The following is a 24,889-nucleotide window of genomic DNA, read 5'->3' as shown; positions in this document are numbered from 1 at the left end:
CTCCCCAAGGTTCTGGAGCCTCGGGTCAGCACATCTGCTCCCAGTTTAGGAAAGCTGAGGCTGGGGCACCATGGGTAATGTCCATCTAATATTAGTCCCTCAGCCCCCGAACCCTTGCTCTGATGCTCTGACTTGACTAATTGCTGTAATAATTGATAGAACCTGACTTCTACAACTGATCGATTTCACCTCCATGACCAACGGCCACAAACCATTACACTCCAATAAATAACCATGTTGGGCCTCACCCGCCTGCCCTCTCCAGGGGCATCAGGATGGCCCATGCCCTGGTCTGACCTCACCATGCCTCCCACCCAGGGCCCCTCCGGGCCAAGCAGCTGGTCTAGAGGGTCAGGCTTCTGGGAGTAAGTCAGAGGGCTGGGCGGAGGTGGGAAGAGCTAATCGCAGGCCATCCGTCACCTCCCACTGGCTGTCTGGGGCTGGGGCCAACACCTGGAACACCCCAGGCAGTATAGTGCAGGACTCCTCCCCTGCTCCAGATTAGTGTGTCCCAGCTTATAATATTTGATAAATAGCAGACTGGCTTCCTGGAAGCACTGCTGCGGCTGCGCCTGCCCGCTACAGCTGTGGAAGGTCACTCATTGGGGAAATATGTTTCTGTCAGTGGTATTGAAAAAAGTTTAGTGGAGTGACAGGCCTCAATTTTTCAAATTTTATTAACTCCATCCTCTTAACCATTTGTCTTGAATTCCTTCAGATTCTGGGGGATCTGTCAATAGGGCTCGGGCCAGGAAAGTAGGATGGGGGTGGATGGTCATGGACAGGTCCTGGCTGGTGCCAGTGACAGGCTGGGGTCTCAACAGCCAGGGCAGGGTGAGGCAGTGGCACTGGTGTTGACGGGAGAGAGGGCCTGGCCCACGGGGACCCAGGGAGCCTGCTACTCGTCTCTGATACACCACCTGCCTTAGGTTTGACAGCCTTATAGGCTTTCTGAGGTGAAAAAGAGAACTTAACGGTGAGTTCTTCCAATTCCCTAAGAAGAGACCCGCCTTGACTACATTCAGAACAGGTGGGTCACCCTGGCTTCCTCAAGCATGTCCAGAGCCCCGTCCCAAGCTCATGGCCTGCCAAGGGGTTTCCCGCAATAAACTGAGGGCAGATTCTTTTTGCATGAGCCCCAACCTCTCTCTCTAACCCCACTCTCACCTGTACTTCCTATAAACACCCATCTTTTAAGACTCAGTTCAGGCTTCTTCTCCAGGAAACCTTCCTTATTTCCCTCTCACCCCAGATTTGGTGTGATCCTTTGTGCTCCATGAGCCTTTCTGCTTCTTTCTTACTACACTGATCACTATGTTATAAGTCTGTCTCCATACAGGACTGAGAACTCTCAGAAATCAGGGTCAATGGCTGATCCACTGCTATATTCTGACTACCTAGCACAGGGGCCAGCACAGAACACATGTTCAGTAGGATTTACCAAATGAATGGACTTCTTTCCAGGTGTTATCTTCCAGAGCCACACACAACATGGCCATTCTTCCTGCCCCAGAAAGGCCCTTCTCATAGCAAGTGAAGTGTGTGACCATGTTCCTTGTCCCCGTGGACCAAAGTCCTCAGTCTCTTCACTAGTTCTAAACCTCTTTGTCTGGGTGACAGGTCAGGTCAAGCCCTCATACCCTCTATCTAGCTCTGTGAGTGGGAAGTGGGGAGGAAGTGGTTGCAGAGAGAGGTCCAGTTGCCCTTCCTGGGGAGAGTGTGGAACCAGAGTGAGAGATGGGATTCAGGTCTCCTGACAGCAAGTCTGGGGTGGCAGAGGGGAAGAGGCAGGTTACTCCTTCCTCCCTTGACACCACTCTGCTCTGGCTTTCTGCTACCTCTGTGAATATCAAAGACAAGACAATGATGCAAAAGGCAAAGAAGAGAGCTTAAACAACAACAACAACAACAAAAACCAAACCCAGTAATTGCCCTATACAAATGTGTGAGGCTATATTATCGATAATATTGACAGGCTCCCCCGCTCCCTCCCACCCCTGCAGTCCTATTGGCCATCCTGGCCTTTGAGGGATCCGGATCTACCACACCTGGTTTTCATGACTCACCCCTTTCTCCACCTGCAGCTGCCTCCCCGTCCCCTAAGAGTACACGGCCTGGAAGCCAGCACAGATGGGGGTTACTGCTCCCTGGTTGTGTGACTAGGGTCTTGGGTCTTGCTTCACTTCTCTGGTGGTCATGATCACAGCCCTGCCTACCTCAAGGGGTTCTATTTGGACTGAATAAGATAAAAAACTGCGGGGGGGGGGGGGGGGTGGGCAGAAAGATTGTACAAGCTGTACAATGTTTTTTTGGTAATAACTTATACATTCATTCTTCTAAACATTTCCATGTTTTTTTTGGACCACACCACTCAGTTTGTGGATCCCCAACCAGGCAAGCACAGTCTCAACCACTGGACCACCAGGGAAGTCCCATTTTTACTGTTGACTCCTTTAGCACCTTCATCCTAATTTTTACTATTTCAACAGTCTGTTTACTATCTCCAATTAGAAGTTATTACTGAATATAAGGGAAATTTCCCCCATGATCAGAGGTATCAATGTGGAGTGATTCACTCTTTTTGGCTGCAAGCTCCCCATCAAGGAAGCATTCTGAGACAGGGTGACCATATGAGAGAAGCCATGCTCCTGCCCTGTCTCCATACTCACCTCCACACTACTGTCTGGGAGACTCCTCAGGCCTAGAACCCTGTCCCTCATCTCCCTGACTACCCAGGCCCTACCTCTTCTTCAGGGCCCCTTCTCTGGGAAGCCTCTCCACCCCTCCAACTCTCAGCGCTCATCATCCATGGGCTCCTATTATCCTCCCACTCCTTCCTTTTCTGGTAGTCCACCTGTCTAGTCTTCCCAGCTAGTCTGTGTGCAGCTCCTCAGGTCAGAGATGTACTGATTCTCCGTGTGTTCCCAGAGGCTGAGGGTTAGAGAGAGAAGCCCTGTCCAGGATGCTGCAGGGAGCACAGAAGTACTGGGAATAGAGCTGTGGTCCCTGAACTTTTCTCCTAGACCACACTGAGCGTTTCCAAGAGAATCTGTATACATATGTATATGTGCACCTGAAGATATGCCTCCTAAGTAACCAAGAACCTTTACTGAGCATTGACTATGTGCCATACACAGTGCAGACTACTTCCTCCTTTTTAATTCTTAATAAGAATTTGATATGGCTTCCCTGGTGGCTCAGATAGTAAAGAATCTGCCTGCAATATAGGAAACCCAGGTTTGATCCCTGGATCAGGAAGATCCCCTGGAGAAGGAAATGGCAACCCACTCCAGTGTTCTTGCTTGAAAAATCCCATGGAGATAGAAGCTTAGCAGGGCTACAGTCCATGGGGTTGCAAAGAATCGGACACAACTGAGAGTCTAACACACAAGAATTTGATGAAGAAAGCAGGAGAGGTATTATTTTTTCCATTTTACAAATAATTTAACTGAGTCTGGTAGAAGAGCAAGGTGAAAGACAAGCTAACATGTGTTGGGTGTTAAGGCCTTTATGTGCAGTTTTTCACCATACAAAGACTCCTAAGAAAACAGGCTTAGAGAGCTAAAATAATTTGCCCACGGTCATTCAGCAGATAAATAGTAAATCTGGGACTTATTATACTATTCTCTTTTTGAGAGAAATATATGTTTGAAATTTTACATAATAAAAAATTGATTTCTTTTTTTAAAAGAAGCCAAGTCTGGTTTTTCCACCACATAGTGCTACTTTCCAAAGGTCTGATGACTCAAAAAGAGGGACAAATCATCTTTCCTCTTCCCCTCCAACATGCTCAGATGCTCCAAAGCCAAGTTTGGGGGTGTTTCCAGAGGCAGGTTTGGGGTAGACAGTTTTGTTGAAAGGGTACAAAATGGAACTCCTTTTCTTCCCAGTCAGGAGGCCCCTTCTCCAGGGTGAATGATGACCCACATAACCTGGTCCCTAGGTCATTTGGAAGTCTGAACCTTCTGACACAGAGTCTGGTGGATCCCTTGTCTTCAGGGAGTTGGATTTCTAAAGTTCATAGAACAGAGAGCTATTGCCTCCTGGCTGGACCCAGCACTCATTAATCACTGATTACTGACTTTGGGGTAGGACTGGCCACACACAGCGGAAACTGACTGGTTCTTGTCCAGAGGGAGAACCCAGAATGGTAAGAGACAGATGGGGACAGAAACAATGACAATATAGTATAGTGTCAGGGGGACAAGGAGAAAAGGATGATGAATCCGCTCCCCCCATTACAAGGGAGACATATCCTGGGGTGTCTCAGGATAATCCTGAGCACACAATGGAGAAATGTGGGCCGAGTGCCATTCAGTGTGGAGGGTTCGTAAGTGACATCGGACTCACCAGACCCAAGAGGCAGGGTGGGGTGACTGACAGATCAGAGGTCACAGAAGAAAGTTTCCAACAGCAGCAAAAAGGCTTGGTCCTGGTTCAGTATGTTCACTCCTGATGTGGGGATGGCCTATTCACCAAATCTATTATACAGACTTCAGATTTGAGTGGGAAGAGGTCCAAATACATGTAGAAGATGGACATTAAGAGCTAAAACAAATGAGATGAAAATGAATGGCAATAAATGGGAAGTCATGGATTTGGGATGACAAAGTGGAGACTGAGATAGGAAATGGTTTAGAAGCCACGTGGAAAAACGTGGTTTAAGGAACTGGAAGTTTAGACTGGAGGAAAGATAGATCAGGAGAACATGTCTGCATTTTCAGGTATTGGAAGGGCCACCATGTGGAACAGGGACTAGACTTATTCTACATGAACCCAACAGTAAAACTTTAAGACCCTTGCAAGCAAATTTTGGCTCAATATTAGAAACTGCTAACCATCAGAAAATCCAAAGATAGAATGTGAGCAACCTCAGGAACAAATGTGATTCCCCCAGCACTGGAAGTGTTCAAGCACTGAATGGGGAGTGTGTGGCAGGGTCTACTATTTACACATCCGTTTACAGAGGTTTTATCAAGACTATTAATTTGTGTTTCTTCATTCATTCAGAGATACTTCTGGAGAGCACTCTGTGTCTGGCCCTGAGCCAGATGCTGGGGACACAAAAGTGAATAAGAAGACCCTGTCCTTGCCCTCAGGGAGTTCCTGATCCTGTTGAGAACAGATGGACAAGTTTATTTCAACAGTAACTTGTGCTGTGATTATAGGCCTCAGCATAGGGGAGGCTGGCTTCGGCTTAGGTTAAATCAAAGAGTTTCCCTGGAAATTCAAACGTGTTTGGTTACTGAAGGCCGTGGTTCGCTGCTAAGTCACTTCAGTCGTGTCCGACTCTGTGCGACGTCATAGACGGCAGCCCACCAGGCTCCCCCATCCCTGGGATTCTCCAGGCAAGAACACTGGAGTGGGTTGCCATTTCCTTCTCCAATGCAGGAAAGTGAAAAGTGAGAGTGAAATCACTCAGTCGTGTCCGACTCTTCGCGATCCCATGGACAGCAGCCTACCAGGCTCCTCCGTCCATGGGATTTTCTAGCAAGAGTAATGGAGTGGGGTGCCACTGCCTTCTCCAAAGGCCATGGTTTAATCAAGGTCAAATCACTTCTGTAAACCTACTACTGGCTGTGTAAACAGAAGTGTACACTGAAGCACAGTCTGAGAATTTTTGTGCTTGATGTCTTGCTCTCAAGAGTCCAAAATAAGTCATGCCTGACTCTGTGTGACCCCATGGACTGCAGCCTGCGAGGCCCCTCTGTCCATGGGATTCTCCAGGCAAGAATACTGGAGTGGGTTGGCATGCCCTACTCCAGGGGATCTTTCTGACACAGGGATCGAAGCTATGTCTCTTATGTCTCCTGCATTGGCAGGCGGGTTCTTCAGCACTCACGCCACCTGGGAAGCCCAAAATTTGGTTTTTGGCTGGGACTGTTTATGTGTCTACAGATTGTCTTACAAGTGGCTGTGGTGTCAGGGCAAAGTGATTTAGTCAGGAGGCCTACCCAACTCTCCATTTCTTACCCACCCTATGGGGACTGCTTCAGCACAGACATAAACATGCTCCTGCCGTTACCTTATTGCACTCGTCACATGGGGAGGCTAGAAGGCTTGATTCAGGGATATGATTGGATTTTAAATCCCAGTCTCCCAGGATTTTAATTACTGGTCTGGGGCAGCAGGGCTAGGCGCTGGCTGCCTTTGGATGGAGGAGGTCGATACGCCACTCCACAACATATTGAGCCACAATGCCTGCAGACTCTATTGCTCTATTTAATCATCTTTTGCAAAATTTACAGTGGAACAGGAGGGATCAATACGGAATTTATCACATTCTCTTGTAAATATGAGCCGGGAAAGAGTTCCAGGCAGTTTGTTACTGAGTGGGAGGGAACATGTCTGTGTACAGCTGGGTATTAGGAGATGAGACAAAATCCATACTTCTTGGCATAAGCTACAGATGCTCAGCCAGTCTCTGAAGCCTGAAGACAAGCTCAATGGGAAGAACACCGATTCATTCACTCATGTGATCAACCAACCAACATTCCAGAGCACCTATTTCATGCTGAACCCTGTGTAAGTTCGAGGAACACAACTGGAGTTCTTCTGCTCTTGAGATCAAAATCACAGATTCCACAGTGGCTCTGCCACTTACTAGTGGTGGAATATGGGCAAGTTATTTAACAGCCTAATGCCTCTATGCATGCATATGGGAAACATAGGTAATAAGAGTGTTAAACTTCCAAAGATATTTTAAGTATTGAAAGAGATGAAGCCTTAGTTCAGAGCTTGGTACAAAGTAAGAACTCAATAAAAGACAGCTATTGTTATTTTTACTACAAGTATCATTACTAAGCACCCCTTTCTATAAAGTGTCTCACTAATGGTATATGTGCAGAGATGGAGGTCCTGAGCAAGGAGCCAGCCCGCCTTTCTCTTTAGTAGACAGAAGGGAGACTGAGTGGCCTTCCACAGGTCAGAGACCTAGTCAGGGCTCTACTGGCAGCAGAATCAGAGGAACAGAGGGAAGAGAGAACAAGAGGACACAAGCTAGCTCTTTTTTTTTGAAACTTCAGTTGTAATCTTTAAAACAATAAAATAGCTTCCGAGGGAATTTCCTGGTGGTCCAGTGGTTGCGGTTCCACACTTCCACTGCAGGGGGCATGGGTTCCATCATTGGTGGGAGAACTAAGATCTCACATGCTGCACAGTGTGGCCAGAAAAAAGAAAAAAAAGCTTCCTAAAACTGCTGTGGGGTAACAGAGTGGGAAGTGATTCACTTCATGTGAGAAAACAAGGAAAAGTGAGAAGAAGAGACATAAATGAGTTGGTTCTTGAAGGCTAAGTGGGGGTTTGATAGGTGGAGCAGTGGGGAAAGGGCATCCCAGTGACAGAAAAGTAAGCAAGCAAAGGTCTGGAGGCAGGAAAGACTTCCTTCAGGGAATGAGGAGCTGAGTGGGCCTATGGCAGAGACAGCTCCTGTGTCCCCAGGCCCACCTGGCTGCAGACAGGCCCCTGGTTAGCCTATCAAGCGCTGGTCCCAATCCTGAAGCAGACAATCATCCCCAGCTGCTCTTGGAGATAGGGTGGAAGAAGATTCCCAGTGGACTGCAGAGAGATGTACATGCTGAATTAGACATCTGAGCATTAACTCACAAGCATAAGAAATTACTGCAGGTTTCCAAACAGTGGAGTAGTGGAGTTTTGCAGGGTAAAGGTTGGTTTGGAAAGGAGCCTGGAGGTAGGGAGAACAACAATAAGTCTTTTCTAATAGTCTAGGTGAGAGGGACAAAGTCTGAACGAGCGTATGGAGACAGAGGGGAGAAGATGCGCTTCAGAGAAAACTCTTAAGAAAGATGAGTGTGGTAAAAAGTGAGGGAGAAGTCATCAGACACTTTTAAATCTTTTCTTGTTTGGGTAACAGGTATTGATGATGCCATTCATCAACTAGGAAATATGGAAGAAAGTCCAGGGGGCAGGGCTGGGTTTGGTTCATTGAGTATGAGATATCTACAAAATTTGAAGCATCACAAACTAGTAGAGACACAAAAATGCCTGATTTGTTTTATGGCAAATGTGTAGGCTGGTCTGGTTAGAAAAGAGGTAAAGCATGGAGGTGAACATTCAAATGTATTTCACATACGGAGTTAGGTGAGCAAAAGGGCAAAAAGCAAAAACTCCTGCCAAGAATTTCTGCTCAAGGCAACCCTAAGGCAAACACTTTCTAGATGAGGGATAAAGAAGGCTGAGCGCTGAAGAATTGATGCTTTCACTGTGGTGTTGGAGAAGACTCTTGAGAGGATCTTGGACTGCAAGGAGATCAAACCAGTCAATCCTAAAGGAAATCAATCCTGAATAGTCATTGGAAGGACTGATGCTGAAGCTCCAAACTCTGGCCACCTGATGTGAAGAGCCAACTCATTAGAAAAGACCCAGATGCTGGGAAAGATTGAAGACAGGAGGGGAAGGGAACGACAGAGGACGAGATGGTTGGAAGGTGTCACCAACTCAATGGACATGAGTTTCAGCAAGCTCCGGGAGACAGTGAAAGACAAGGAAGCATGGCGTGCTGCAGTCCATGGGGTCACAAAAAGCTGGACATGATTGAGCAATTGGAACAAAAAGATGAATAGCACGTGATGTAAGTGTTGGAAGTAGGGGGATCTTTAGCTCATTTTCATTTGGGGCGAGTTTCCTGGAAGCTGTGGGCTTTTAGGAGGCCAGCCTCATTCCCCACTCTCCCCATAATCCAGCACAGACTATCCTCAGAGGTGGCAGCAGGGAGAAAGCAGCTGGGAGCAATTGTCAGTAGGGAGGGAAAGACTCTGGATAAAGCAGAGTTCAAAGTGGACTATAATAAGAGCTCGGGTCCCCAGGCTTCAGCACCCCTCCTCCCCCTCCTGCAAATGACAGCTGAGACCAAGGCAGCCGAGCCTGGGGTCTGGACTGAATTTAGCAGTCATAATTATACTGCTGACGTCTGGGGCACAGCCACAGTCTCTGCAGAAGGCAGCAGCTTTTGTTCATGCGCTAAAAACACACCATCCTCAAACATGCTAATCGCATGTCTGCTTCCATCTAACAACATTGAAGGGAGGCTGAGGAAAGGGCACACAATGCCCACACATCTGGCTAATTCAGTTATGAGGCCAATCAATCTTGATGGGTTGTCTATAAAACACCGACCACCCCAAAGGACTGAACTGACCAGATGTTTAAGCTTCTGTTGACCAATCCCAGCCTAATGTCCATAGCAGGGAAGAGGGGTCATCAAGAGATGGCTTATGCTTCCACTCACAGGTCTATTGCCAAAGCTAAGTAAAGCCTCTGCTTGAATGAGAAGCATCAGAGCGGTGGTTGAGCCAGGCTCACTGGGAAGAAATACACTCAATACATACATACATACACTCAAACATACAGACCTTTACTCTAACCTTAAGGAAGACAGGAGGCCTTATGTACAGTTGGCTTTGAGAACAACCACAGAAACAGAAACTGATGAAACAGTCTGCTAACTGCACTTCCCAGCAGGAAGAGAATCAGGAGTAGAGAGGCAAGTATCTTTAACTATGACATTAAATGCCACAGGTTGCAGTTCTGGGCACAGGAACTGTTCATCACTGATGTCTGCTTTTCACCACCCCCACCCCCACCCTGGCATGAAGGTTGATAGGAATTACTTATCTCCCTCATAAAATTGTTGCTTAAAAAAAAAAAAAATCAGAAGCCACTGCCAAAAGGAGTCTTCCAGTTAATATTATGCCCAACCACAGTCATCAGGCAATAATCACCAAAAATAAAAGTGGAAGGGTAGTGGGGAGATTAGGAAAAGGAAAAGATAGCGAATAGACTTGAAATCTATCCTAAGAAAACCATTTCAACCCAGAGCTTCTTGCTGGTGCTAATGATTCCATTTTTTCTCAAAGGGGCTTTTCCCTAATCAATTCTAAGGACTTTACCAAATCTGTCTCAGAGTTGAGGCTTTATGGCAAACCAGACGGATGAACATGGGTAAAGGAAACTTTCAACTTTTTATAAAGTGATGAGAGAAGCACAAATTAAAAATTAGAATTTGTTATGATAGCCCATGACCAGAACAGCACTTGGCACTCAGTAAGAGTTGAATAAATATTTTGACTGAATAACTATAACAGTTAATGATAAACCTTTGTCTCCTTTGCAGGTTCCTATTCACTCTTCTGTCCCAAGTCATGGGTGACACTCAAGGTTGAGTACTCAGCCCTTGTCTCTTTCTCTCTGCATCCATTCTCTATTAGAAAAAAAATAGCTCCAATCTTCCCAGACTATCCCAGTGGTTCTCAATCCTGGCTGTACATTTAGGATTATATGGGAAGCATTAAAACTGTATCAATACAAAATTGAAGAAAATATTTGCAACATATATCACAGAAAAATAGCTAATATCCTTAACATGCAAAGAACTTTTAAAAATCAAGAGAAAAACAAAAATCAAAAGTCCTAGAAAAAAAATAGGCAAAAGACATGAAGAGACAATTGACAAAAGGAGAAAAATGATTCTTAAACATTTGAAATGATGCCCATTTCACTCACAGTAAGAGAATCAAACTAAAACTATACCAAAGTACTCTATTTCACCTATTAGATTGGTAAAAATTCATAAGGTTGGCAATATACAATGTTGGCAAGGCTGTGAGAACACAGCCACTTTCGCACAATACAAGTAGAAATGCAAAAGGCACAACTTTTATGGAGGAAAAATTTGCAATACCTAACCAAGGACATACATTTACCCTTTGACCTAGCAATAGCACTTGTAGAACTTTACTGCAGAGATGCACCTCCCATTATTCCAAAATGTACATATAAGATGCTATTCACAGAGCATCATTTGTAACCACCAAGCACAGGATATATAGCTCATACACACAATGGATTACTACGTAACTACAAAAAATAAGGAAGATCTCTGTGAAATGATTACCGAGTGACTTCTAGAAAATATGGTTAAGTTCAGTTCAGTTGCTCAGTCATGTCTGACTCTTTACGACCCCGTGAACCACAGCACGCCAGGCCTCCCTGTCCATCACCAACTCCCGGAGTCCACCCAAACCCATGTCCATTGTGTTGGTGATGCCATCCAACCATCTCATCCTCTGTCGTCCCCTTCTCCTCCTGCCCTCAATCTTTCCCAGCATCAGGGTCTTTTCAAATGAGTCAGCTCTCCGCATCAGGTGGCCAAAGTATTGGAGTTTCAGCTTCAACATCAGTCCCTCTAATGAACACCCAGGACTAATCTCCTTTAGGATGGACTGGTTTGATCTCCTTGCAGTCCAAGGGACTCTCAAGAGTCTTCTCCAACACCACAGTTCAAAACCATCAATTCTTCTGTGCTCAGCTTTCTTTATAGTCCAACTCTCACATCCATACATGACTACTAGAAAAAATATGGTTAAGTGAAAACAGTTAACTGCAAAGAGCATGTATAATACATTATCTTTTATGTAGGAAAAAGGAGAAATAAGAAAACATATATATATTGGCTTAGACAACAAAACACGGGAAGGATAAACCAGAAAACAATCAAAATTGGTTATCTATTATACAAGGGGTCAGGGCTTACTGAGGAGAGCAGGAAAAGGTTGAAAGCAACACACAGGAGAGAGTTTTACTTCTCTGACTATACCTTTTTGTACTATTTTTAGAAAAAGGTTAATGGTCTATATATTCAAACAACAAAACTAAAACAAGGAAAGGTAGAGACGAAAAACCCTAAAACTGAAAGTGAGTTGAAAAAATTAACCCAACTGCATTTCAAATTAACAACATAAACACCCTGAAAGGAAAAACACCCACCTAAGTAACCAAGGAACTAGTATTTGACTATATACCCTTAGCCTTGGATGGAGTAGCTGGGCCAGCTATAAACATATTCTGACCCAAACTCTTTTAGTAGTTTGTCTTCTATAGCGGTTTGGCTAAAGAAAGTCTGAAGACTTTTTGGATGCACTATAGGATTAAACAAATGAGTTGTGTATCAGTGCTGTTTGGAGTCAGAATTCTCACTACAGAAGAAGGGACACAGAAATATGAAATATGTAAGGACAAGGAAGAACCCCATAATGATGGACTGGAACGGGAGGTATTGGTATTCTCAGAACTTCTAAAATAGGTATGAGCATAAGCATATAATATGCATATACATAATAGTGTGTATATGCATATGCGTGTGTGTAATAAGCACACCTAGTACTCATGTTTTGGTCTCCAATACAACTGCCCGCTACAAAAGTCTTAGGACTCTCAGAGAAATGGCTGATTCCAGGGCAATGGCAAGGTGGATATAAGGTAAGATCGAAACATCGAGTTATGCAAGAAAATATGGAAATTAAAAAAGAAAAAAGATGCAGGTATGGCACTCTGGCCAAATCTGAGATAATTTTAGCACCAATATAACCACTAAGGACAGTAATAAATTACAGAACCTTAAAGCAGTAGTATCTATAAGCACACATAACAGTAAATAAATAAATGAGAGAGAAGGGATTCCTGTTGATCACAGAAAGACAGGTGCTGGTCAATTGTGGAGTAAGCACTGGAGTCGCTCACCCTTTTGAATTTTGTACTGTGTGCAAATTAACTATTCAAAAACAGGAAGAAAAAACATTTATAAAGTATCTCTGACAGTGCAGCAGGCAGAATAATGACCTCCAATGATGTCCACGTTCGAATCCCTGGAACCTGAGAATATATAAATTACTCAGCAAAAGGGAATTAAGGTTTCTCATCAGCTGGCTTTGAGATGGAAAGATTACCCTGGATTATCTAGGTGGGCTCAACATAATCACAAGAGTCCTTACAAGTAAAAGAAAACCGCAGAAGAGTCAGTGTCAGAGTGGTGGAACGTGGGAAAGACTTGAGGGACCGTGCTGGCTTGTGGATGGAAGGGGCCAAGATAAGGAATGTCTGAGACAAGGCAGCCTCAAGAAGCTGCAAACGGCAACAAAACAGATTCTCCCTGAGTCTCCAAAAAGGAACACAACTCTGATGACACTTTGATTTTCGTCCAATGAGACCATTTTAGACTTATCCCCAGAACCCTAAGTTACTAAATTTGGGTTGCTTTAAGCTGCTAAGTTTGTGATCATCTGTTTGCAGCAGCAATAGGGAGGCTGCCTAAGGAAAGCTACAGTGGCTGCTTCTGAGGGGGACTAGGGGTGTGGAAAGGAGACTTCCTTTTCATTACACATCCCCTGGTACTGCTTGAAATGTTGATTTTTTTCCCCCCGACATTTTTTAAAGTAAAAATCACTGCAGCACTAAACAAGCTAATGACAGACAATCATTTCAGGGACTCTCTACTGGCTTCAGAGTTGAGTACAACTCCTCAGGCTCACCCCAAGGCCCTCCATGCTCCGGCCTTCCCCTACCCACCATCTGACAGGTGGCCAGTTTCCTAAAGGTCTCAAACACGCAAGGCTCATTTCTGCTCCTCACACACCTGAAAAGCCTCCCTCCTCCCTTTGCTGATCTATTCTGCCTATCCTTCAGGATCTGCCTCCAGGCCCTCTCCTCCATGAAGCCTTCTACAATGCCAACACTGATCTTCTGCCTCCTCACCTCATTTATTATATTCACTGTTTTTTTTTTTGTTTCCTGGCCTTTGTTTAATTTAGAGTTCCATTACCTACTGTCATGGCATTTTCAGTGTGCTATGTGTTTGGGCCTTTTCACTGAACCAGCGCTCTACAGGGTACAGTCTGAAGGAAGGGCCTCTATCTTTCTTTCTACTCCGGCAATGCCTGGTGCCCATTTATAAATAAACTCAGTCAGCAAACATTCACTGAGCATCTATCATGTGCTAAGGATAGTGCAAGGTGCTGGGGATATAAGTCCTGCAGATCCAGACCCTAACCTGTGTAATGAAGGTAAGATCTATTAATCAGATAACTGAATAGCTATTTGCTGTGGTTAGTGTGATAAAGAAATTATACAGGCTGCTTTAAGAGCAGAGTAACCTTTCTAGGAACCTCTTCTAAGGGATGCTGGTGGTCAGCTGCAGGAAATTAATTAATAGCTGCTGAATAAATGTGAATACTTAGATTCACAATTAAATCAGAGGGCAATTATTCATTCAGAAATTGCAAAATATGAAAATTAAAAGGAGCTTTGAGACTGCAATCCAACTAACCTTATAGGTGGGGAAAACGAAGCCCAGTGAGAAGGAAGGGACTTCCTCAAGGTTCCACTGCAAGGCTGAGTTAGTGTAGGTCACATTAGTGCTGCACAGGGTTCATTACTAAGGGAGTTTCTGAAGGATTCCTGAAGTGGCAAGCTCCTTTCTTTTGCTGCACTTAAAAGAATTCTTCATTTCCAAAATGTTCAGGCAGAAGACTGTGGGATCAGTCTACAGAGAGCATTTCTGCTGTGTTCTCCGTGGGACACTGCTAGGCCTCTGTGTAAAGCAGCAGAGTATTTGAAAGCTAGCTGTGAACTCTTTTTGAGAAGGGAACCTTGGTTCTGACCCATCTGACCCTGGGATGGACCTCCGCTGCTATTTTGCAGGTCCTGACCTCTAGGGACTAAGGTTCTCCTTCTTAAAACCCTGTGCCGCCCTTTCTCTCTGTGTTCGACCCAAGAGCACCCTCACTGGATGGGCACGGGTGGGCTGGCAAAGGGCAGCCAACCCTGCCATGGGAAACTGGAATCCTGCTCCGATGTTTCCAGGCCCAGTGCAGGTGGAGGAGAACACAGAACAGACCTGGCCCAACAAACGCTGACCTCTCCCTCACCCAAGGGAGCCTTGGCCTCCAGCTGCCACTGTTGGTGATGAGCTCATGCCGGATACCAGCCAGGCTCATCTGAGGACTGCTTGGAGCCGATTAAAGCCTTGATGAAATGCGGGTGCCTGGTGGCAGGTGGCTCTGGAGAGCTGGGGCTCTGGCGCCCAGGCACTCTCATCTCTAACTCAACTAAAGCAGTGACTCCTCTATGTCCACAGATCTGGGATACAGAAACACCCTTCCCTAGAGACAGCTCATCATTCTCCACTGCCCAGGCCAAAGGCAGAGGACAGGCCTTGGGGTCACTAAGGACTCTCTTTAGCCCTGACCTACTATGTGAACTGCAATGACATCACTACAGAATCCCTCCATTCCCCCCTGTGCCCCTGACTGGACGGCTGCGTCTCTCTGGGTGACTAATGGCTGTCACTCTCCACAGGGTTTCCTCAAGTTAAGTAACTGGTTGACATCTACACTTCAGGTTTCCATGTATATGCCATTTGCTCAGGGAAGACCTCCCTCATCTGCTTCAGACTAGATTAGGCCTCCATTACACTACTACTACAGTACTTTTCCTTAATACTACTTCTCTCAGTGGTAATTAGCTAATAATTTTGTGATTATTTGCCTAAAAGTCTATACTTTGCCAGACTAAGCTTCATTAAGAATGAGTAGTTTGGAAATTCCCTGGTGGTCCAGTGGCTAGCTAGGATTCCATGCTTTTTCACTGCCAAGGGTGTGGGTTCGATCCCTGGTTTAGGGAACTGAGATCCCGCAAGCCGTGTGCCTCAGCCAAAAAAAAAAAAAAAAAAAAAAGAATGGGGTGTGCTATACTTGTTAAATTAATAACTGGAAATCAATAAAAATACCAGTATGGGTAAGAGAAAGTTTTTCAGGTAAGTTTTTAATAGTATTCTTTAAAAAGAAACTTTTATCAGAGGGGCCCCTCCTATACACCACATCAGCTATGGGACCAACTAGTCCCAGGCTACAACCAGGCACCATCCAAGCCAATCTTTTCTGGTTTTGAGTGGCATGGAGGATTTTATTACTTTCCTTTTTCTTTTTTAATAGTTTTACATACCATAAAGTTCACCCATTTAAAGTATACAGTTTAATGGTTTTTTTTTTTAAAGTATATTTACAGAGTTGGATAACCATAATCTAATTTTAGAATACTTTTATCATCCCCCAAAGAAACCTGGCACCCATTAGAAGTCACTCTCCATCCCTCCACAGAAAACTGCTGGCATGGAGGGTTTTTAGCTCTGTATCCAAAACAACCAGAAGAAAACTTTAGCATCCAGTAATCTGATATGATTGCTTCATCATACAGATGAAAAAATTGATTCCACAGAGAGGCTGTGATCTGCTGGAGGTCCTCCTGGGATGAGATGGTAGCAGAGTTGGGGCAGACCTTGGTCCCCAGTTCCTGCATCCTAATGGCAGTACTTTGATCTCTCTACCATGTAATGTGTTTGTGTATCCCAAACTGCTTACCTCACTGGACTTTAAGCAACTTGAGGGCAGAGGCTATATTTAGCTCATCTGCTTTCCCCTCTTGCCCAGGAGTACCGTTAGAGCAATGATGCTTGAAGTGCAGCCCACACACTGGTGCTGGTCTGTGAACTTTGTTACCAATCATCGATGAGATAAGCACAGTAAGTATAAATAAGTGTCCAGAAACTTTTATGCCAACTTAGGAGTAATTTTGTCTGTTGAACCTGATGACAAATTTGGGCCTGTATTTTGTAGACCCTTTAAAATATAATTTTTCTAAAATTTTTTCAAAAAATAAAACCTGCAGAAGACAGGTTTTTCAGATAGTTTGAGCATCAATGCAACCCCTCCCCAGCTCTCTTCTGCTTCTCCTTTCTCCCGTTTCCTTGAATCTCTTACCCTGGCTCCTCTTCTTATGTGCTCACACCTGAAATGTAGGCTCTCTCAGTTGTGTTCTTGGGCCTCTTTAGCTCTACAACTCTTCATAGACAACTCAGCTTCCACCACCCTCAAGAGACTGACAACTCAAATCTTCATATTCAACCTACAGTCCTTTCTCTCCTGAGCTTCAGACTCATTTGTCCAATTGCCCACTATACATCTCTTCAAGAGTGTCCCACAGGTCCCCCAGCTGGTCAACAGCTATTTATTACTCACCTACCATAGGCCAGCTGTGAGGTTTTTTCCCTAAGAACCGTGACTATGGCAGTAAAATAAAGAGAAACGGTCTCTGTGATTTTAAGGCTTTCATCCTAGTAGGGGGGAGAGGCCGATGATAAACATACAAACAAACATGATCAATTCAGGGACTGATAAGTACCACAAAGAATATAAAATAAGGTAATATGATGCAAAGTGACTGGAAGAGCTATTTTACTAGGGTGGCCAAGAAGGTCTCTGAGGAAGGGAATTTGAGTTGAGACCTGAATTCCCAAGGGGAGAGTGTTCCCATCACTGGGAGAGGTTGGTACAGAGACCCTGAGATGGGAAGGAGCTCAGTGTGGCTGAGGGATGATAGAAGGCCTGTGTCACTGGAGAAGAGTGAACACCGTGGGTGAGGAAGTGACTAGAGATGAGGTCACAGAAGGGAGGAAGGGTCTAGACTACATAGAGCCTTGCAGGCTCTGGTAAGAAATCTGAATTTTATTCTGGTTTCACTGGTATGCCAACAAAAGATTTTAAATAGCAGAAAGAAAGGGTTTATGTTTTAAAAAGATTCTCCTGGCAGTTACGTGGAAGATGGATTCAGGGAGACAAAAGTGGAAATGGTGAGACTAGTTAGGAAACTGTGTTGATTATCCAGGAGAACTGGACCGTCCTGCACTGGGACTAGAGTTACAGCAATGGGAATGGCAGAAAGGGGGTGGTTCCAGATGTACTTTAGAGGCACAGGTGACAAGACTGACTGAAGAACTTGACAGGTAGTGTAAATGAGAAAGAGAATTCAAGCATGACTCTAAAATTTGTGGCCGGAAAACTAGATAGATAATCATATCATTTACTGAGATGGGGAAGACTTGGTAAATACCAATTTGGGGGGATAAATAGAAGCATACTTTGGTCATGGTGACACTGAGACTGAGGAAGGAACTGGAGCCAGGCAAGTGAATTCAGTGGTTAGCAATAATTTTTTTTGGAGGACTTTTAACCATGAAGGGATGCAGAGAAATGAGGCAGCAGATGGAGGTAGATATGGGGGTCAAAGTTTTTAGTGTGCTGTTTAAGATGGGTGATATTAAGGCATGTTTTCACGCGATGGGAACAAACCAGCAGAAAGGAGAAAATAGACAGTGGAGGAAAGATGGGATCACTGGAGGAGCAAAAGTAATTGAGAAAGCAAGTGGAAATGGGAGCCTGGGCTGAAAGCAGAGCTGAAATTAGGAACGTCTCCCATTGCAGAGGAAGGATGGTAGCGTACAGGAATATAGAGGCAGGCAGGCTGGTGAAGTGATGGTGGAATGATAAGGTGGTCCTCTTACGACTGCAATTCATTTTCTTTATGAAGTGTGAGGTGAGATCATTAGTTTCGGAGTCAGGGAAGGAAACTGCTGGAGGTCTGAGGAGGAAGAAGGTATATAAAAGTTGTCTCGGTCCAGAACAAGACTGATTTTACACAAGTACAGTGGGGTGGTTGGCAGTATTGAGTGTCTGAAATTCATGAACATAAATGTAGAGTGAGTCCAGTTAGCATGGTTGTATGATTTTTTTTTTTTCTTGAAGCAATATTCAGCTCTTCAGATACAGAATGAAGTAAAAAGAAATTGGGTTTAAGTAGAGTTTAGTGTTTCATCAAGTTTCATCAAGTGGAAAGAAGAAGCAAGGGAATAGTTAGAATACTGGACCATGGAATCTGAAAGTGTGAGGGAGGGAGGAGGAAAATGTTCAAAGCAGAACTAGTCATTCCTCTGTACCTCAATTCCACCCATATCTCCTTCCAATATTCCTTACCTCAGCACAGGCACATACCATCTACTGGCCATCTGGTCCAGAATCTGGACCAATCTTGACCGCTCCTTTTCTCTCACCATCTGATCCAACTGATGCTACTCCTAAATCTTTCTGGGATCAGTCCTCCTCTCCCACTGCAACTGCCTTGCTTTAGGTCCCACCTAGACAATTAAAATAGCTTAAAAAAAAAAAAAAACTCTATTTATTTGGCTGTGCCAGGTACCGGCACGGGTGATCTTTAGTTATGGCATGTGAACACTTAGTTGCAACATGTGGGCTCCAGTTCCCTGGCCAGAGGTGGAACCTGGGCCCCCTGCATTGGGAGCATGGAGTCTTACAAACTGGATCACCGAGGAAGTCCCTAATATAGCTTTCAAATGAAATAATTGTCCTTTCTTCAACCCTGCTCCTCCTAATCAATTTCTTCCCCTATTTTTCTCTAAACTTTCCTTCAGGTCTAATATATACAGTATACGTATAATGTATACATCTGTGTATACAGACGTACAAAAAGTGCATAAGGATACAGGTCAAAGAATTTTCCCAAGGAGGATATATAACCATCTACTGGCCATCTGGTCCAGAATCTGGACCGATCTTGACCACTCCTTTTCCCTCACCATCTGATCCAACTGATGCTACTCCTAAATCTTTCTGGGACCAGTCCTCCTCTCCCACTGCAACTGCCTTGCTTTAGGTCCCACCTAGACAATTAAAATAGCTTAAAAAAAAAACAACTCTATTTATTTGGCTGTGCCAGGTACCCTCTTGAGGGTAACTGCCATCTTGACTTCTTACACTGGGTGGTTTGTCTATTTTGAATCTTCCCATTGGAGGAAAAGTTCTATTTCCTTAGCAGATCTTATGTTACAGGCCTTCATTACTGGCTCTTGCTTTCCATTCGTCAATCCACACCCTATAAATTCAGCTCTTCTGAATTCAGCTCTACCTGCAGTGTACTGAATAAAGTATGCTGCTTCCTACTTCATACCTCTGAACATGCTGGTTCCTCTGCCTTTCTCTCTCATCTACCTGGTAAACTCACACTCATCCTTTAAGACTTCATGTAAACGCCACTTCCTATACCATGCTCTCCCTGCTCTCTTCAGAGAGCAGGTCTTTTCTTTGTGTTCCACTAGCACCTTCTCTACATCTCCATTAATACACCAGATGGCCATTTTTGGCTAAAATGTCTGATTTCCTCACTGACCTATGAGCTCCTTAAGGGCAAAGACCATGTCTGGACCATCTTTACTTCCCAGGTGCTGAGGGTGAGGCCTGTGACAGGAGAGATACTCAGTTAAGTGTTTGAAAAATGAATGAGAAGACTCGTCCAGGGAGCTGGAAGGGGTCCTTGGAAACAGCTACCCTAATCTCTCTATTTTACTATGGAGGAGAAAGGACTTGCCTAAAGGAGAGAGGGTTTGCTGGTGGCAGAGCCAGAACATCTGCTCTTCAGGCCAGGGCTCATTCCCCTTCCCTGTATTGCTGGCAAGAATCAGAGGGTGACATTTCCAGAGAGCACCGCCTGAGGCAAAACCAATCCCTTCCACATCTGGCAGCACAGCCAGATGGGCAGACACTGAAGTGGAACAAGAGACAGAGCTTTAAGTTTTTAGCCCTGACAACAAACTAACAGGCTGTTAAAGGGAAGATAACAGCACTGGAAAGGTTCCTTGCCTCAGGCAGTGATGGTGGGGAATTTAAGGACGGCTGGTTAACACTAACAACTGAGCCCTATACTTGGACAGAAGGACAAGGAAGAGCCAAGAAAGTAAGTAGGAAAGAGGCTAAGGGAAGCACTGGCGAAGGTATTATTAGGTGTCAGAAAGCCCAGCATTTCTGAGGTGATGCACACTGGTGGCTGAAAAGGCAGGGGAGGGGCACTGTGATTAAGACAGCTTCATATGTGAAGCTCTAAAAAGTCAGATATATTATGACATTAAAGCAAGTGGGCCAGGAATCTTTGAAAGACACTACATCTTCAGTGGTATCCAATCTACAGTGGCTTTGGAAGTTCCAGCGCATCCAAATAGGTATTGAACTATAGGCGGGGCACTGTGGCGAAGAAGGCAGGGAAAGTAACACACAGTCTTTGTCCTCAATCAACCTTAGTGCAATAGAGGGGGGCTGGACCCAAATCCCAGGGAACAGGGAAGACCTTAGGAGGGAGGTGGCATGAGAGCTGGGGACTGGCTGGTAGAAAGCATTCTGCCAAGCTGAGAAACAAAGTCTTGAAGGGAAATGAGAGGCAGAAAGACCTGCATGGGTAAAGGCACTACGGTGGGAACATGGAACAGACATTATTACAGTGTAACTGGAGCCATTAGGGCAGCAGTGAGAAAAAAAAGTTAAGTGAGGGTCAGACTAGAACAACTGTAAAACCAGGTTAACAAATTAGGATGGGCAGGATTCCCTTTAAAAAAAAAAATATAAGTGCTGGGTGTTTTGAAGTTAGTAACACATTATATGTAGAGTGCCTACTCTGTGGAACCTACACGTGCCCAATGCTGACAAAACCTTAGAGGGTAAGTGGCACACTCGCATTCCAGATGAGGAAAGAGAACTTCAGAGCGGTCACAGCTTCATGTGTCACAGAGCGGACACATGGCTATTAAGTGGCAGGGTTGTATTCAGATCCTGACTCCACAGTTTACGCTCCTTCCTTGCAGCCTTTCTCATCTGGGGTTTCTCCTCTGAACCACAACTGGGAAATTATTTGAGTAATGATTTTTTCAATTCTCTTAGGAATAGCACATAACTTGTACCACTTCAGATAGGAGAGAAATTAATAACCCTGAGTGTAACAGATGCCTGAGAGCATTAGAGTTTAATTTTCCAGAGGAACCCTGGTTGAGAAAGGCTGCATGGTAAGAGATACATTTTAGGAAAATGGATCTGTGAAAGTGGGATCACATTCCTGGGAGAAAAAGCTGTAAAAGCACCTTAACGGCCTTGGAACCACAGGGATGAGTCAGCTCCAGGGGCTTGAGGAAGGAGGCTCCCGACCTTCTCAAATTACTCGTCTTTTCAGCAATCCTGCCTTTCCTTCCTTCCTCTAACCTTTTCCTGTATGCAGCAGTCAAGCGCTGAAGCAGGCCTTTCTGCTCATAAGACAGCGACCCAGGAAGCAGCAGTATTTTTCGAGAGGAAAACCACAGAAGCCAGTGGATCCACTTTTCTGTGGAGGCTGGGAGTAGAAAGCTGGCACTGGACTCAGAACTCTTGCACACAAATCTGTCTGGCAAACTCTCACTGCCCTCCCCGACAAGGCTGAAGCAAGCCATCCTCTGGGAAGCCTTCTGTAACTGACCCTACTACCTCCCTGCTCACCAGGCAGAAGCAGGTATTTCCTCCTTGGTCTCCCCAGAGCCCTTTGTCCAGAACCGTGCTGGGGCACTCGCCTGCTGTCACTTCCTGTTTCCTTATCTGTCTCCTCCACCAGTCTGCGCCTCTCTCGGGACAGTTTGCCAGATCCAATTTAGCATGCCCTGAGGTCAAAGATGACAACTGGCTTACCCAGAGTCACACTACAGAGCTGAGATTTAAACCCAAGTCTGTCTGATCCCCAATTTTGTGTTCTTCTCACTATGTTATGGGGCCTCCTGAAGATGAAGTGGCCTTTCTGTGCTAAGCACCCATCCCAACAGTGAAGTGTTCAGAGGCGGCACTGTCAGAACAGACCAGACCACCTGGAGAGGCTTCCTTAGAGGATCTAGCTAAGAAGAGAGGGAACATGATGGTGTTTTGGGCAGGGTGGAGAGGCTGTAGGCAGAAACAGAATTAAGAAGTCATTAGATAGGAGTACAGATTTCATGGGGAAGGAATGGGATTATAGCTGCCAGGGTGAGCATTTGATTTCTTTACATAATCATGGAGAACCTATCTGTACTTGGGACCTTTACAGATGTCATCATTAATCCTTATGCCCACTAATCCCTGTGATACTTCCCAGATGTTATTTATTTATTTGGCTGCGGTGGGTCTTCATTGCTGCATGCAGGCTTTCTCTAAGTGTGGTGGGCGGGGGCTACTCTTTGTTGCAGAGTGGCGGCTTCTCACTGCAATGGCTTCTCTCATAGAGCACGGGCTCTAGGTGTGTGGGCTTCAGTAGTTGCATTTCAGGGGCTCTAGAGTGCTAGTTAAGCAGTTGTGGTGCATGGGCTTAGTTGCTCCACAGTACATGGGATCTTCCTGATCCAGGGATCAAACCCATGTCCCCTGCATTGCAAGGCGGATTCTTAACCACTGGACCACCAAGGAAGCCTCTCCCAGCTGTTATTTTACAGACAAGAAAACTGAGGCTTAGAGAGATAAGATAATATGTCCGAGCCAACAGAGCTAGTAGGTGGGGGAGCTGGGATTCAAATCCAGGCTGGCCTGACTCTAAAACCCTTTTTATTACTCCATGCTGCCTCTTTTTTTTTTTTTTAATTTTTATTAGTTGGAGGCTAATTACTTTACATCATTACAGTAGTTTTTGTTATACATTGATATGAATTAGCCATGGATTTACATGTATTCCCCATCCCAGTCCCCCCTCCCACCTCCCTCTCCACCCGATCCCTCTGGGTCTTCCCAGTGCACCAGGCCCGAGCACTTGTCTCATGTACCCAACCTGAGCTGGTTATCCGTTTCACCCTAGCATGCTGCCTCTTAAGGGGTCAGAAAACCTCCCACATTACCAGACTGCTGCTGCAGCCTGGACCTCCCCCAGCTCTCATGTGGGGACGCTAATCAGAGGGCAAGTGCAGCTGGCCCCTCTAGCTCCAACCCTCTAAGATCTGGGGGCCCTAAATCCTTGTGGGCTAAGCAATTTTAAGGACAAGAGTTATGTGTGGCTCCAAGGAGCACAGGCTGGCCCCCTGTCTAGGCCTGCTTTGGGTCTCACAGAGAAAGTCTCTGAGGTGCTGCAGCAAAGCCAGTGGCAAATATAGGCTGAAAAAGCTGGACGGTCAGGAAGTCAGGGTCTGCCCTCCCTGAAACGTTCTGGAGGTCAGCTGAGGTCAGAAACTTTGGAAATGTTACTGGCAAGAGCCCCTAGGACAAGGGAACAGGATCCTGCCTCTCGGTTGGCTGGTCACACACACAAGCAGACCAAGAGAGGTCAAGGGGGGAGGGGGGTCAGAAGTTGGCAAGCCTGCAGGCCCTGAGGGATGGCCACTTGTTCAGGTCGGAAAGGGAGAAATCAGTGGGTTAACAATTTTGGCCCTTGAGGCTGGGAGGCTAGGGCAGGGGGTGTAAATGGATTCTGGGTAAAAAGGCAGGTGGGTGAAGTGTAAAGGTGGGGGCTAAGGGCATCTGTTCCAAGTCAACAAGCAGGAATCATGCCCCTGGAACCGCTCAAATGGCCAGCCTTGGCCTGGAGGGTGAGGGTGGGGGTGTTTCATAAAAGGCCCATGCGTCTTCATTTTAAAGGTGTTCGATCTGCAAGGCTGGGGAGAGGGACTCTTTGTAGAATGAGTTCCTTGTCCATTTAGGGGCTGATGGGAAGTGGGGAATGTAAACCACTGGACAATAGCTGGGGGTATTGATTGATTTAAGGCACAGCAGAGAGAAGCCCCATAGTGAACGCTCTAATTCTTAGCTACAAATGTCTCTCATTGGAGAGCTTTCCAAAGGACAAAGTGAGTAGCATGTTGCTTGGGGATGTTAGCATGTTGCTTGGGGATGTTTTCTAAGTCTCTGCTCCTGTAAACACTGAGTTCTTGCTCCAAAAGCACCAGTCATCCTAGATGCTGTCACCATATCCGTGAGCAGTGCTGCCCCTTGCAGTGTTCATTCCCAGACCAAGGCGCACACTGGCTTCGCTGGGGCAGGTCCCTTGTAGGCTGGGGCTATGGGCCAGGTCTGGGTCTTAAGTCAGTGTGACTGTGGCGGATGGAAGGTGGTAGGACTTGAGGGTTAGGGGGAAACCCTTCCAGTCCAATCACAAACACTAGAAGATGATATGGGGACACTGGGCTAGGGAGGCAAAGATTCTGGGGCTGAAAGTACTTCCTTTGAAGACAGGGTTTTGAAACAGTGATTGACTACAGAGGACAGCTGGCAGAAGATACAGAGAAGAAAATCACACCTACTTAAAAGAATCTACTTAAACCAGTCACAGCAGAATTAAAATGGAATGGGCTCCCAGGGAAGAAGGAGGGTTCCCTCAGTCTCTGAGAGAATCCAAAGAAAGACCAGCCAGCTAACTGCTGGAGAGGTTTTTGCCATGGGGAGAGAGGGCG

General features: G+C 45.5%; 1 protein-coding gene across 2 annotated transcripts in view; it reads right to left on the bottom strand.

The window, feature by feature from the left end:
* Positions 1–24,889, bottom strand: part of CLPB (ClpB family mitochondrial disaggregase) — a 148,914-nt gene that overhangs the window by 44,531 nt on the left and 79,494 nt on the right. The gene's annotated exons all lie outside the window — the stretch shown is intronic.

The sequence above is a fragment of the Odocoileus virginianus genome, chromosome 10 (genome assembly GCF_023699985.2).
Source record: "Odocoileus virginianus isolate 20LAN1187 ecotype Illinois chromosome 10, Ovbor_1.2, whole genome shotgun sequence".
Taxonomy (NCBI): Eukaryota; Metazoa; Chordata; class Mammalia; order Artiodactyla; family Cervidae; genus Odocoileus; species Odocoileus virginianus.
This window is presented reverse-complemented; position numbering and strand designations above follow the sequence as displayed.